Raw genomic sequence first — 12,196 nt, 5'->3', positions numbered from 1 at the left:
AAAAAAAAAAGAGTAACTTAGTATTGCCTTTTCTTATGATCACGTTATCCTTGAGTAGATTATCAAATTTCTAAGCAAGGACCTCAGTGAGACCTCTTACAGGTCTGGGACTTATGCCAGGGCCATGTCAAAGCCTCCCTACCCTTTCTCCACATGTGCAGCCCTGATTAGGAATTGAGGGGACTGAGGCTTTCCTAATTTTCTAGTGGGTTTAGCAAAGCCTTCTGGGCCTCAGTTTCCATTTCTGTAGAATGAATGATGGCATCTTCTGTCCTGCATACCACCGAAGTTGTTGAGGAATTTCAAATGAAATAATATAGCCATTTACTTAACAAATATTTATTGAGCATCTGCCTAGGCACTGTTCTAGAAACTGGGGGATATAGCGGTGACTACACAGCTAAGGGAACAAATCAGTACAGACTATGATGTCAGGTGGTGAGAACGCTATGAAGGAAAATAAAATAGAGTCAAGGGCGGGGGCCAACTTTAAATTGATCTGTCAGAGATGTGAAAAGCAAAAGTAGGAGCAGGTCATCTTCACCCACATTACTTTTCTCTCCTGTGACCAGTCTGTTCCCTTCTATTTGGCCTATGGGGCCCACCGTGACTGTGAAAGATGAACATTGTACTTACAATGTAGTTCAATGATGTTACAATGTAGTACAATGTAGATGAACACTGCATGATCGGATGCAATCCTAACAGATATGAATTATGTAGATAGAAAAGCTGGGAGGAAAGATCAACTTGGCTCAGAGCTGACCCTTCTATCCCTTCCTTTAGGGACCCATAAGCCAAGACCAGTGAGGCAGTAATGTCTTCAGAGTAGACTTTGCCTCTCTGGGTCATGCCTATTTAAACATCCCAACTCAAGGAAGCCCTGTGTATTGGCAAATGTGCTCTGGCTGGAAAACCCCAGAGTTGTAAATATGGGTCTTGAAATCCCAGAAATTCTGAGCGGGAAGAGAGTTTTTCTCAGTCTCATGATCACACGCTCCACCCAGTGACCAGATCAGGTTCTCAGTGTGAGATATGGGGTGGAAGTGCACATGAGATTCTCACGGGACGGCCGATGGGGGTGGGGCTGGACATGGCCTGCAAATCTCCAGAGAGCTTCTGAGCACCTGACAAAGGTACTTCCTCCTCACCAACACCCACACCCATCGGGGAGCTGGCTCAGTTCTCCTGATAGGGAGACTGAAGATCAGAGACGCCAAGGTGAACTTGAGGGTGTAGGGGCTCCACTTTCATTCAGACCCCTTTCAAACTCTGGCCCAGACTGTGCAACCCTAACCCTCTACAAACTCAAAAGTGATTTGAAATAAAGAACATGTTTTCTTGGCTGACTAGTAAATATTTCACCAACATAGGTCTTGATCAGCACGAAAAAAGGTCCTTTGACAAAGCAAGAGACCCAAACCGGAGATAACAGCAGTGAACTAACAGAAACCAAAGCTTTCCACTGCACTACATCTTTATTTTGAGCTAGACAAAGTGCCTTTCTGATGATATAAATTCATTAATCTGCCTTTACAGTGAGAGAGACATGCCCAGACTGGACTCCAGCTCCTCCTCTAAGGAAGCCAGCTCATCAGCTTGTCTCTACTCTATCAGTTAGGGCAGTGCTGGCTGTAGCATATAAACTGATAACTCAGTGGCTTAACATGGTAGACATTTGTTTCTCAGTCACATAAAATTTGGTTTGTGGGGTAGGGAGGGGATCCTGTTTGTGAAGTCACGCAGGGACCCCTCTGATAAGGACCTTACTATCTTCTTCTTCTTCTTTTTTTTTTTTTTGTGGAGACAGAGTCTCACTTTATCGACCTGGGTAGAGTGCTGTGGCGTCACACAGCTCACAGTAACCTCCAACTCCTGGGCTTAGGCAATTCTCTTGCCTCAGCCTCCAGAGTAGCTGGGACTACAGGCACCTGCCACAACGCCCGGCTATTTTTTTGTTGCAGATCGGCTGGGGCTGGGTTTAAACCTGCCACCCTTGGTATATGGGGCCGGTGCCCTACTCACTCGCCTGGGTGCTGCCCAGGACCTTACTATCTTCTTCATGTGCCTTCCGTGAGTGTGTGTGTGTGTGTGTGTGTGTGTCAGGGGGTGACATGGGAAGAGGACTGGGAAGGTGTTTCCCTGGGGAGAGGCATGTGTCACTTCTACTCACATTTGTCACCAGAACTCAGGCATGTGGTATGCCAGATGGGTTCCTTGGTTCTCTCTCTCTCTCTCTCTCTTTTTTTAGGGAATTCATTGAGGGTACAAAGAACCAGGTTACACTGATTGCATTTTTTAGGTAAAGTCCCTCTTATAATTGTGTCCTGCCCCCAAGACGTGTGCCACACACCTTAAACCTCCCACCCTCCTTGCTCCTTCTGAATGACTTTCTGCCCTGAAGATATTTATTTCCCCTTGACTCCTATAGGTTGGCTGTGTTCCTCTAATAAAGGCCATGGTTTCTGTCCACCACGCTCTCCGGGTGGTTATTCTCTCTAAGTTGTATCACTGCTTCTTTCCCTTAATCTTTCAGGCTTAGAAGTGGTAACAGCCCTGCCCATTACTAGCCCCAGGAAACTGCACTACTATCATACGTTGCTTTCCTTATGCCTGCATGCATCCTTATAAAGGGTTTTGTTATTAAACTCACTGAGTGTAGCCCCTACTTCCTGCCGTGGCCCTGACAGATACACATGGGGGCGAGGGATGTAGTCCCAGCCTGGGCAGCCACTTCCCACACTATGGAAGGGGGCTCAGGTGGATCCCTACATGTCTCTGGCCCATCCACTCTGACCTCCTCTACACTATCCTTTTAAAAATTCCAACTGTTTTTGCAAAAATGGACAAGCTGATCTTAATATTTACATGTGCTGGGGTCCTGCTTCAGGGCAGGGTCTATTAAGACCTCTGGATCTGGTGGCGGCCAACTGAGGAAATGTAAAGTTAGAAAAGAGCCCAACGAGAGACACAGAGACAAGACACGCAGAATAGAATTTTCTTTCTTTCTTTCTTTCTTTTTTTTTTTGAGACAGTCGCACTATATTGCCCTTGGTAGAGTGTTGTGGCGTCACAGCTCACAATAACCTCAAACTCCTAGGCTTAAGCAATTCTCTTGCCTCACCCTCCTCAGTAGCTGGGACTACAGGTGCCCCCCACAATGCCCGGCTATATTTTTGTTGCAATTGCACTGTTGTTTAGAAGGCTCTGGCTGGGTTCGAACCTGCCAGATTCAGTGTATGTGGCCGGCGCTGTAACCGCTGTGCTATAGGTGCTGAGCCCAGAATAGAATGTTCAAAGGTGGGAGCACAAGGGACTACCGCTCATTTGTGGGGTTCTGGCAGGTGGCCCAGATAGGTCATTCTCAGCTTTTATTGAAGGCTATTTGCTCATTAGCCCAGGGGGTAAACTGAGGAAGGGAACAAAGATGTCAGCAGTTGCTCTAAGCAAGTATATCAGCTTCTATTGTTTCTATAATCATTAACTTTAACAGTCTGAGCAGTCTTGAGAAATCTGGAACCTGAGCCTTGTGTGGGGGCAGCCTCCTATCTGTGGTTACACACAAAGATTCTTCCTAGGGAGGTGTTAATCCCCTCTAGCTCAATGTGGAATAGAACGCCATTGGCGGAGATCTCCTCTGAAGAATCGGTGGGAGAGAGGCCTTTTCCTCTCCTCACCACCACAGAGGGTCTTCCTCTGTGATAAGGGATATGAGCCCTCCTACCCCTATTTCTCCCTTGATCTCTGCAACATGAAACTGAAATGACCCTGAGTAGCCAAAACAATCTTTAAAAAAGAAAAACAAAGTTGGAGGATTCACATTTCCTGATTTCAAAACTTAACTACAAACCTATAGTAATCAAAACAGTATGAAACCAACAAAAGGGTACAGATCAGTGATATGGGATGGAGAGGCCGTAAACAAACATATAACGTCTATGGCAACTAATTTGTGATGACCAATCAATAGGGAAAGATCAGTTTCTTCAAAAAATGGTGTTGGGACAACTGGGGACCCATATGCAAAAGAATAAAATTGCATATTTACCCTACACCATATAGGAAAATTAATTCAAAATATAACAAAGATATAAACATAAGAGCTACGACTATAAAACTCTTAAAGTAGTAAATTTTTATGATCTTGAATTTGGCAATCATTTCTTAAATACAACTCTGAAAGCAGAAACACAAAGAAAAAATAGATAAATTAAATGTAACCAAAATTGTGTTTATCTATTCAGCAGCTGATGGACATTTGGGTTGGAGGATGTTCTTCAAAGGACACCATCAAGAAAATGAAAAGACAACCCACACAATGGGAGACAGCACGATCTGCACCCGTGATCTGATACCAGATTTGTATCCAGGATTTATACAGAACTCCTACAACTCAGCCAGGATGGTGGCTCATGCCCCTGATTCTAGCTTCTTGGGAGGCTGAGGCAGGAGGATCACTTGAGCCCAGGAGCTAGAGGTTGCTGTGAGCTGTGACACCCTGCTGTATCCAAGGCAACAGAGTGAGACTCAGTCTCAAAAAAAAAAAAAAAAAAAGAACCCTGGCTCAGTGCCTGTGGCTCAAGCGGCTAAGCCACCAGCCACATACACATGAGCTGGTAGGTCCGAATCCAGCCCGGGCCCGCCAAACAACAATGATGGGTGCAACAAAAAATAGCTGGCCATTGTGGCAAGGACCTACAGTCCCAGCCACTTGGGAGGCAGAGGCAGGAGAATCACTTGAGCCCAGAAGTTGGAGGTTGCTGTGAGCTGTGATGCCATGGCAGTCTACCCAGGGTGAAAGCTTGAGGCTCTGTCTCAAAAAAAAAACAAAAAACAAAAAACAAAACTCTTACCACCTCAACGATAAAATGATAAATAATCCAATTTAAAAATGAGCAAAGGACATAAATAGACATGTCTCAAAAATATATGTAAAATAGCCAATAAGTGGCTCAGCACCCGTTGCACAATGGCTATAGTGCCAGCCACATACACTTAGGGCGGTGGGTTTGAACCCAGCCCAGGCCAGCTAAGCAACAATGACAACTGCAACAATAAAAAACAGCCAGATGTTGTGGCAGGTGCCTATGGTCCCAAGCTACTTGGGAGGCTGAGGCAAGAGAATCACTTGGGCCCAAGAGTTTGAAGTCATGGCTTGGCACCTGTGGCTAAAGCGGCTAGGGCGCCAGCCACATGCACCTAAGGTGGCGGGTTCGAATCCCCAGCCCGGCCCGCCAAACAACGATGTCTGCAACTAAAAAATGGCCGGGTGTTGTGGTGGGCGCCTGTGGTCCCAGCTACTTGGGAGGCTGAGGCAGGAGACTCGCTTGAGCCCAGGAGTTGGAGGTTGCTATGAGCTGTGATGCCACGGCACTCTACCCAGGGGGATAGCTTGAGGCTCCGTCTCAAAAAAAAAAAAGAAAAAGAGTTTGAGGTCGCTGTGAGCTGTGGTGCCAGGTACTCTACCAAGGGCAACATAATGGGACTCTGTCTCAAAAAACAAACAAACAAAAAGCCAATAAGCACATGAAAAGCTGCATTATTCATAGTAGCCCAAAGTTAACAATATCCCCCCCAAAACAAATGTCCATCAACTGCTGAATAATAAATAAAACAATATGTGATATATCCACACAATGGAATATTATTCGGCCATAAAAAGGAACAAAGCCAGGCATGGTGGCTCACTCCTGTAATCCCAGCACTTGAGAGGCAAGAGCTGGAGGATCACTTAAAGGTCTGGAGTTTGAAACTAGTCTGGGCAACACAGCAAAACCTCTAACTCTAAAAAATAAAAGTAAAATAAAAATTATCTGGGACTGGTAGCATGTGCCTGTAGTCTTAGCTATGCAGAAGGCTGAGGCAGGAGGATCCCTTGAAACCAGGAGTTAAAGGCTGCAGAGAGCTGTGATTGGGCCACTGCACTCCAGCCTGGGTAACAGATCAAGACCTTGTCTCTAAAAATAAGGAATAAAGTTTAATGCATGCTGTAACATAATGACATGGATGAACTTTGAAAACATTTTGCCGAGTGTAAGAGTCCAGACACAAAACAAAAAAGGCCACACATTATATGGTTCCATTTATATGAAATGTCCAGAATAGACAAATCCACGCAGATGAACACCAGATTAATGGTTACCTGGGTTGAGGGCAGAAGGAATGGGGAGTGGCTGCTAATAGGATGGGATTTCTTTTTAGGGTGATAAAAATGTTCTGGGAGTAGATAGTGGGATTGATGCACAACTCCGTGAATAGATTTTAAAAACCACTGAATTGTGTACATTTAAAAAGAGTAAACTTTATAGCTTGTGGATTTGATCTCAGTAAAGTTATTATCTAAACAAAACAAAGCGAATCTATGAGTAAACAGCCTCTCCATGGAGTGGCAACCGGCCAGGGGCGCTTCCCTAGAACTGGAAGAATGGGATGTAGCATAAGGATTAAGAGCCCAGGCTTTGCATCTTGATGTGAGTCTGGATCTTGCTTCCACATCTTATGAGTTGTGGAATGTCGGAAAATTGACTCAACCTCTCTGAGCCTCTCATCTGTAAAATGAGAATAATTTCTACTTTGTGGGCTTCTTATAAAGATCAACTGCTTGATAGCTTGGCGTATTCAATAAATGATAGGTATTTTTATTATTATTTTCTCTTAGATACAGGGGAAAGAGGCCTTGAGAGGGCAGCTTTGATCTTGGACTAAAGGTGGGCAGAATAGGCCCAGCTTCAGTAAGTAGACATATAGATTTTAGGTTGTAGTTTTGGCTAGAGGGGTCTGGAAGAGGCTCTGCAGACATGCAGGTGGTCAGTATGGGTTCAGGAAGGTGATTGGAAGACCAAAGAGTACAGACACTCAGCCTCTCACTATGAATTGCCAAATCTATGGATTAGAACTAGACACTTTGGTATTTGAATTTTCTGCTAGGAAGCAAATGGGGTAAGTTATTATTATCACATTTTGTTGCTACAACTTTTCTCCCTTGCCTCCTGGGATGGAGCTGGGAGCTATTCTGAAGTCTCACATTAGGTATTAAGTGTGAGCCCCTAAATTAGCGCAGGTGCTCCTGGTAATTCTGCATTCAGAATTACAGCAGCTGATCAACAGCAGCTGATCGACAGGGCTAACATCTCAGTGGGGCTGAATGTTTTCTTCTCATCAATATTTGATTCTTTTGGAATAACAATAGAGACAGAGTCTCACTATGAGCTGGTGTCACACAGCTCATAGCAACCTCCAACTCCTGGGCTTAGGTGATTCTCCTGCCTCAGCCTCCCGAGTAGCTGCGACTACATGTGCCCGCCACAACGCCCGGCTATTTTGTTGTTGTTGTTGCAGTTTTGCCGGGGCTGGGTTTGAACCCACCACCCTCAGTATATGAGGCTGGTGCCACACTCACTGAGCCACAGGCACTGCCCCAAACAAATGATTTTTATTTCATCTTATGTGCCTTTCCAAACTGTCTATGGATATACAAGTTATCTGGTTAAAGTTCTACTAGGAAAGCTGTAATAAGCATGATTCATGACTGCGCTGACCTTTGTCTAGGCCGGCTTTTCTTTCTCCTATTGCACATGGCTTGGTCAAGATAAAGAATTATTTGTGGGCTACATCAGTAAGGTTTCAGTCAGAGGAAATGACACCACACCAGCTAATTTTAGCAGAAAAGGAATCAGAGGCTTACAAAGTCATTGGGTCAGAGCAGTGGGTTCCAGGTGGGGCCTCCAGGAATGAGCCATGCACACTACCCCCATAGCAGTGTTGCAGACAGCAGGGAGCACACTGCCCTGCCAGGGGAGCCAGCGTGCTGGATCCACAGAAAAATGCCCTATTTCACTTCTCCTCCCAAACACGGGCCAGGGCGTTTAATTGCCAGACCCTAATCCACATCTGAAACTCCAGCTGCTAAAGAGTCTGGGAAATAAGTACTTTTTAGCTTCCCAGCCTCACAGGGAGAGGAAGGGGCCCTTCAAGGAGTTTGGGCTGGATGTGAATGAGCCAGTCCACCAGGACGGGCCTCCTTCCATCAAGATGTTAATATTCAATGTAACAGCTCTTTAAGAATTTGTCTAGGAGATTTTCTGGTCCTCACCAGAAGAGGCCTCCCATGAAAAAGCATTTTTTTTAAATGAAGATTTTGACATTCGTTTCAGTTCAATACTTACTTGAAATTACTGATAATTTTTTTATTATTGCCTGTACAAACATTTTATTTGCAGTGTGAGATGGCATTTTCCTGTTCGTGGGGTCTATAAATTTACCTCTGAAGTCCCATCTTCAGAGAACACATGTGCCCTTGAAAGCTGGAGGACTGGTTTCCTATTGAGAAGTCCCCAGATCTGGCTCCTGGTACCTGGCATTTGGGTGATGCTGACATGAATAGTCTCCTTTTCGACAGGAGGGGAGAAAGATCTGTGCGTCAGAGGAAGAAAGAGCCTCTGTGTATTTTCTTGGGTATAGTGAGCACTTCCAGAAGGAAACAATGGAACTTGTAATTGGAAATTTCTTTTTCAATGAAGAATCAACTGCTCAAGAACAAACTTAGAGCCTAGGCAGCATTTGAGAAGATGCTTAACTTCACTAATAAATAAAGGCAAATTAAAACAAGAGTGGCTCACCTGGTAGGCAACAATTAGGCGCCACAGTGCCCACACAGGTGCGAGTGTGAAGAAGCAGCCACACTTATAACTGGAGGTGCAAAGGTGCAAACTCTCAGAAGGAAACTTGGCAGGGCCTACCGACATTTTCAATGTGTCTCCCCTGTGACCCAGACATTCTATTTCTGAGACTACACCTTTCAGAGATGGTCTTAATGTGCACAAAGATTTATATACAGAGATCTCTGAAGCACTAGTTATAGTTACAAAACATGGGGGGAAACTAAACATCCAGCAAAGGATTTTGCATAAATAAGCACAATGAAATGCCCAGCAGCTAATGTCAACAGAAGAGCTGTCAGAAGTGACAGGGAGGGAACGGGGTGGGGGTGGGGGATGCTCCTGCAAGTGCAGGCTCAGGTGTCTGGCCAAGTGGTGATGCTACCCTTGTCTGTGAACATCTGGAATTGGTGAAAATGACATGCAGAGAACATGGCACAGCAAGGTGTAGTCTTGTTTTACAAGATGATTTCTATAAATTATTTCAAGGAATTAGACTAAAGCATGGGATATTGTCTGGTCTTCCGTGTGTCATGAGAAATGTATTTATCTCTCAGCATCCCAAGAAAGGAAGGAAAAGGTGGACTTAATTGTCAACCATCTTGGGTTTACAGAGGGAGGGTGTCACCTTGGGGAAGGAGGCAGTGACCTTACTGGGGACTTTGATTTGAGTTCACCTTCCCCCATCCCTGCTAGACTAAGTGGAAGTGAGAGAGGAGCAGGGGCGGTAAGTTCCACTCCTACTTGGGAAAGTTTCCAGAAGAAAGGTTAACAGCTAACGGTTGAGAAGCCTATGTGGGTAAAACACAATTATTCCTTACTGTTACCTCATGTAGAAAATGTAAGGACTTTGCTAACACCGCCCCTCCTGAGGATTGATGATCTCGTGGAGTTCTGAAACTTTTTGCTCACTAACTTGAAAAAAGAAATATTTCAGATTTAGGAGGGAGAAGGGAGTCTCCCCTGCTCTGTAGCCACAAACTCCTTTAAGACAATGTTATTGGGGGAATTACCATTAACAAACTCAAATACACACACACACATAAAAAAATCCCCATGCCCCCAAGAAAAAAACAGGGAAAAAGAAAAAAGAGTGAACAATATGTATTGAATGCTTCTGGCTGTGCAAATAATGTGTGACGCCATGTGCACAGATAAAGGATCCCGGAAGAGCTTATTCAAAAGCCATTCACAGGCACATGTAATTGTTGCTCCCAGCAAAGTTGTCCAGACAGGCAGCCTGCTAGGCAATAGGTTCTTGTTTTGATAAGACCTTCAAAGTCTGTCCTGGACAGCTCATTTTCTGGTTTGTGGGGGAGTTCCTACTTATCAGCTTAGAGGTCAGTCACTTACTAATGTGAAGGTCCACCCCTTCCCTGAAACCAGGCTCCTTCTAGCTTGGCCTCCCTTCCCAGCTCCCCTCTGATCACACGCCCTGGGAACTGCAGTTCATTAGCTCAGGAAGGCCTGGCCCTCAAGTTTCACCTTGTGGGAAATCTCTGCTGGTGGAAACCACATTTTGCCCTGGACTTAATGGGAAGCTCAGAGCTGACTGAGAATGAAAGTCACAAGGGCAGGAAAAGGGGCAAGAAGGACTTCTAGGGGTCAGCCTTGGCTTCAGTTTCCCAGATAATAGTTCTCAATTTTTTACTTCAAGACCAATTGTTTTCCATTTTGTGTTATTTTATTTGCTTATTTTACTTATTATTTTTTTGAGACACAGGCTCACTTATTAACCCTCGGTAGAGTGCTGTGGCATCTCAGCTCACAGCAACCTCCAAATCCTTGGGCTTAGATGATTCTCTTGCCTCAGCCTCCTGAGTAGCTGGGACCACAGGCACCCACCACAACGCCTGGCTATTTTTTTTGTTGCAGTTTGGCAGGGGCTGGGTTTGAACCCACCATCCTTGGTATATGGGGCCAGCACCCTACCCACTGAGCCACAGGCGCCACCCTTATTTGCTTATTTTTTAGGGCCAGCAAGAGAATACTTTGAAAATGACAGAGTGGAAGATCTTCACACCCCTCCTGGTGCCCTCCCCTCCTGCAGTACAGTTAGGGCGATCAAAGTGAATGCTCCAGCAGAAGGGGGCTATTCTGGTGGGTTTCTAACTCAGGGGACAGGCAGCCAAACCACCAGCCTGGAGTGGAGTTTGCTGGGTGGGGAGACTAGGGCCTGGACACCCAGTCTGCAGAGAGGCTGTGTGTAAGAGAGAATGTGTGAATTTCCCAGGGCTGCCATAAAAAGTTACTCCAAACTTGGGGGCTTAAAGCAATAGAAATTTGGGCAGAGCCTGTGGCTCAGTGAGTAGGGCACCAGCCCCAGATACGGAGGGTAGTGGGTTCAAACCTGGCCCCGGCCAGACTGCAACAACAACAACAACAAAAATAGCCGGGTGTTGTGGCGGGCGCCTGTAGTCCCAGCTACTTGGGAGGCTGAGGCAAGAGAATTGCCTAAGCCCAAGAGCTGGAGGTTACTGTGAGCTATGATGGCACAGCACTTTACCGAGGGCAATAAACTGAGACTCTGTCTCTAAAAACAAACAAAAAAATAGAAATTTATTATTTCACAGGAGTCCAGAAGCCCCAAATCAAGGTGTTGTCAGAGGTTGGTTCCCCTCTGGAGGCTCTGAGCCTCCCTCTTTCCCTCTCTGAGCTTCTGGGGTTTGCTGGCAATCCTTGCATTCCTTGGCTTGTGGACCCATCACTCCAATGTCTGCCTCCATCTTCACATGGCCACTTCTCTCTCTGTGTTTCTGTGAATTGCAGTTCTCCTTCTGCTTGTCTTATATAAGGACACCTGTCATTGGATTTAAGACTCACTGCAAATCCAAGATGATCTCATCTTGAGATCATTAACTTAACTATGTCTTAGAAGACCCTTTTTCCAAATGAGGTCACATTCTCAGGCTCTGGACAGTAGGACTTGGATATACCCTTGGGATATAACTATCCATAGTTCAGCCTACTACAAAGGGGGATCTGACTTAGCCTCAGCTGCTGCTCTCCTTGCTATTCAGTTAACTAGTCCTAGGGTGTTGTGGAATGGTGGTTAGAATCTTTCCCAGCCTGATCATTTGCATAACCTCTTACATGTAAGAGGCCCCAGAGCAAGGCCTAAACTGCATCCTCTAGACCTGGCTAGAGGGTGGCACAATGGGGAAACTGAAGCACTCAGTAGAAGGAGAAATAGATGGGCCTTTGGGGTGATGGTTAGCTCTTTCTTGAACAAGGGCCCTTCAACTCTCTGCTTGGAGTTTCTCCCTCGCCTGTGATGGGGAGACCTCCCACACTCCCCAATGGGAGAGCTTGATTTGTTTTGGGGTTTTTTTTTGCAGTTTTTGGCCAGGGCTGGGTTTGAACCTGCCACCTCCGGCATATGGGGCTGGCGCCTTACTCCTTTGAGCCACAGACGCCACCCTGATCTTAACTCCAAATACAGCGACAAGTGAGATTTATAGCCAAGGAGTAGGATAGGGCTCAGCGCCTGTGGCTCAAGTGACTAAGGTGCCAGCCACATACACCTAAGGTGGTGGGTT

The 12,196-nt window shown here is 45.6% G+C and overlaps 1 non-coding gene across 1 annotated transcript; it reads left to right on the top strand.

The window, feature by feature from the left end:
* Positions 1–8,042: 8,042 nt before the first annotated feature.
* Positions 8,043–8,105, top strand: LOC111725124. The gene has a single exon (XR_002773266.1). It is a non-coding gene; the product is annotated as a U7 small nuclear RNA (small nuclear RNA).
* Positions 8,106–12,196: the final 4,091 nt, after the last annotated feature.

This window comes from Otolemur garnettii, unplaced genomic scaffold (assembly GCF_000181295.1).
Source record: "Otolemur garnettii isolate 467f Iridium unplaced genomic scaffold, OtoGar3 scaffold00031, whole genome shotgun sequence".
Lineage (NCBI taxonomy): Eukaryota > Metazoa > Chordata > Mammalia > Primates > Galagidae > Otolemur > Otolemur garnettii.
The sequence above is the reverse complement of the archived record's forward strand: the minus strand, read 5'-3'. Positions and strand labels throughout refer to the sequence as shown.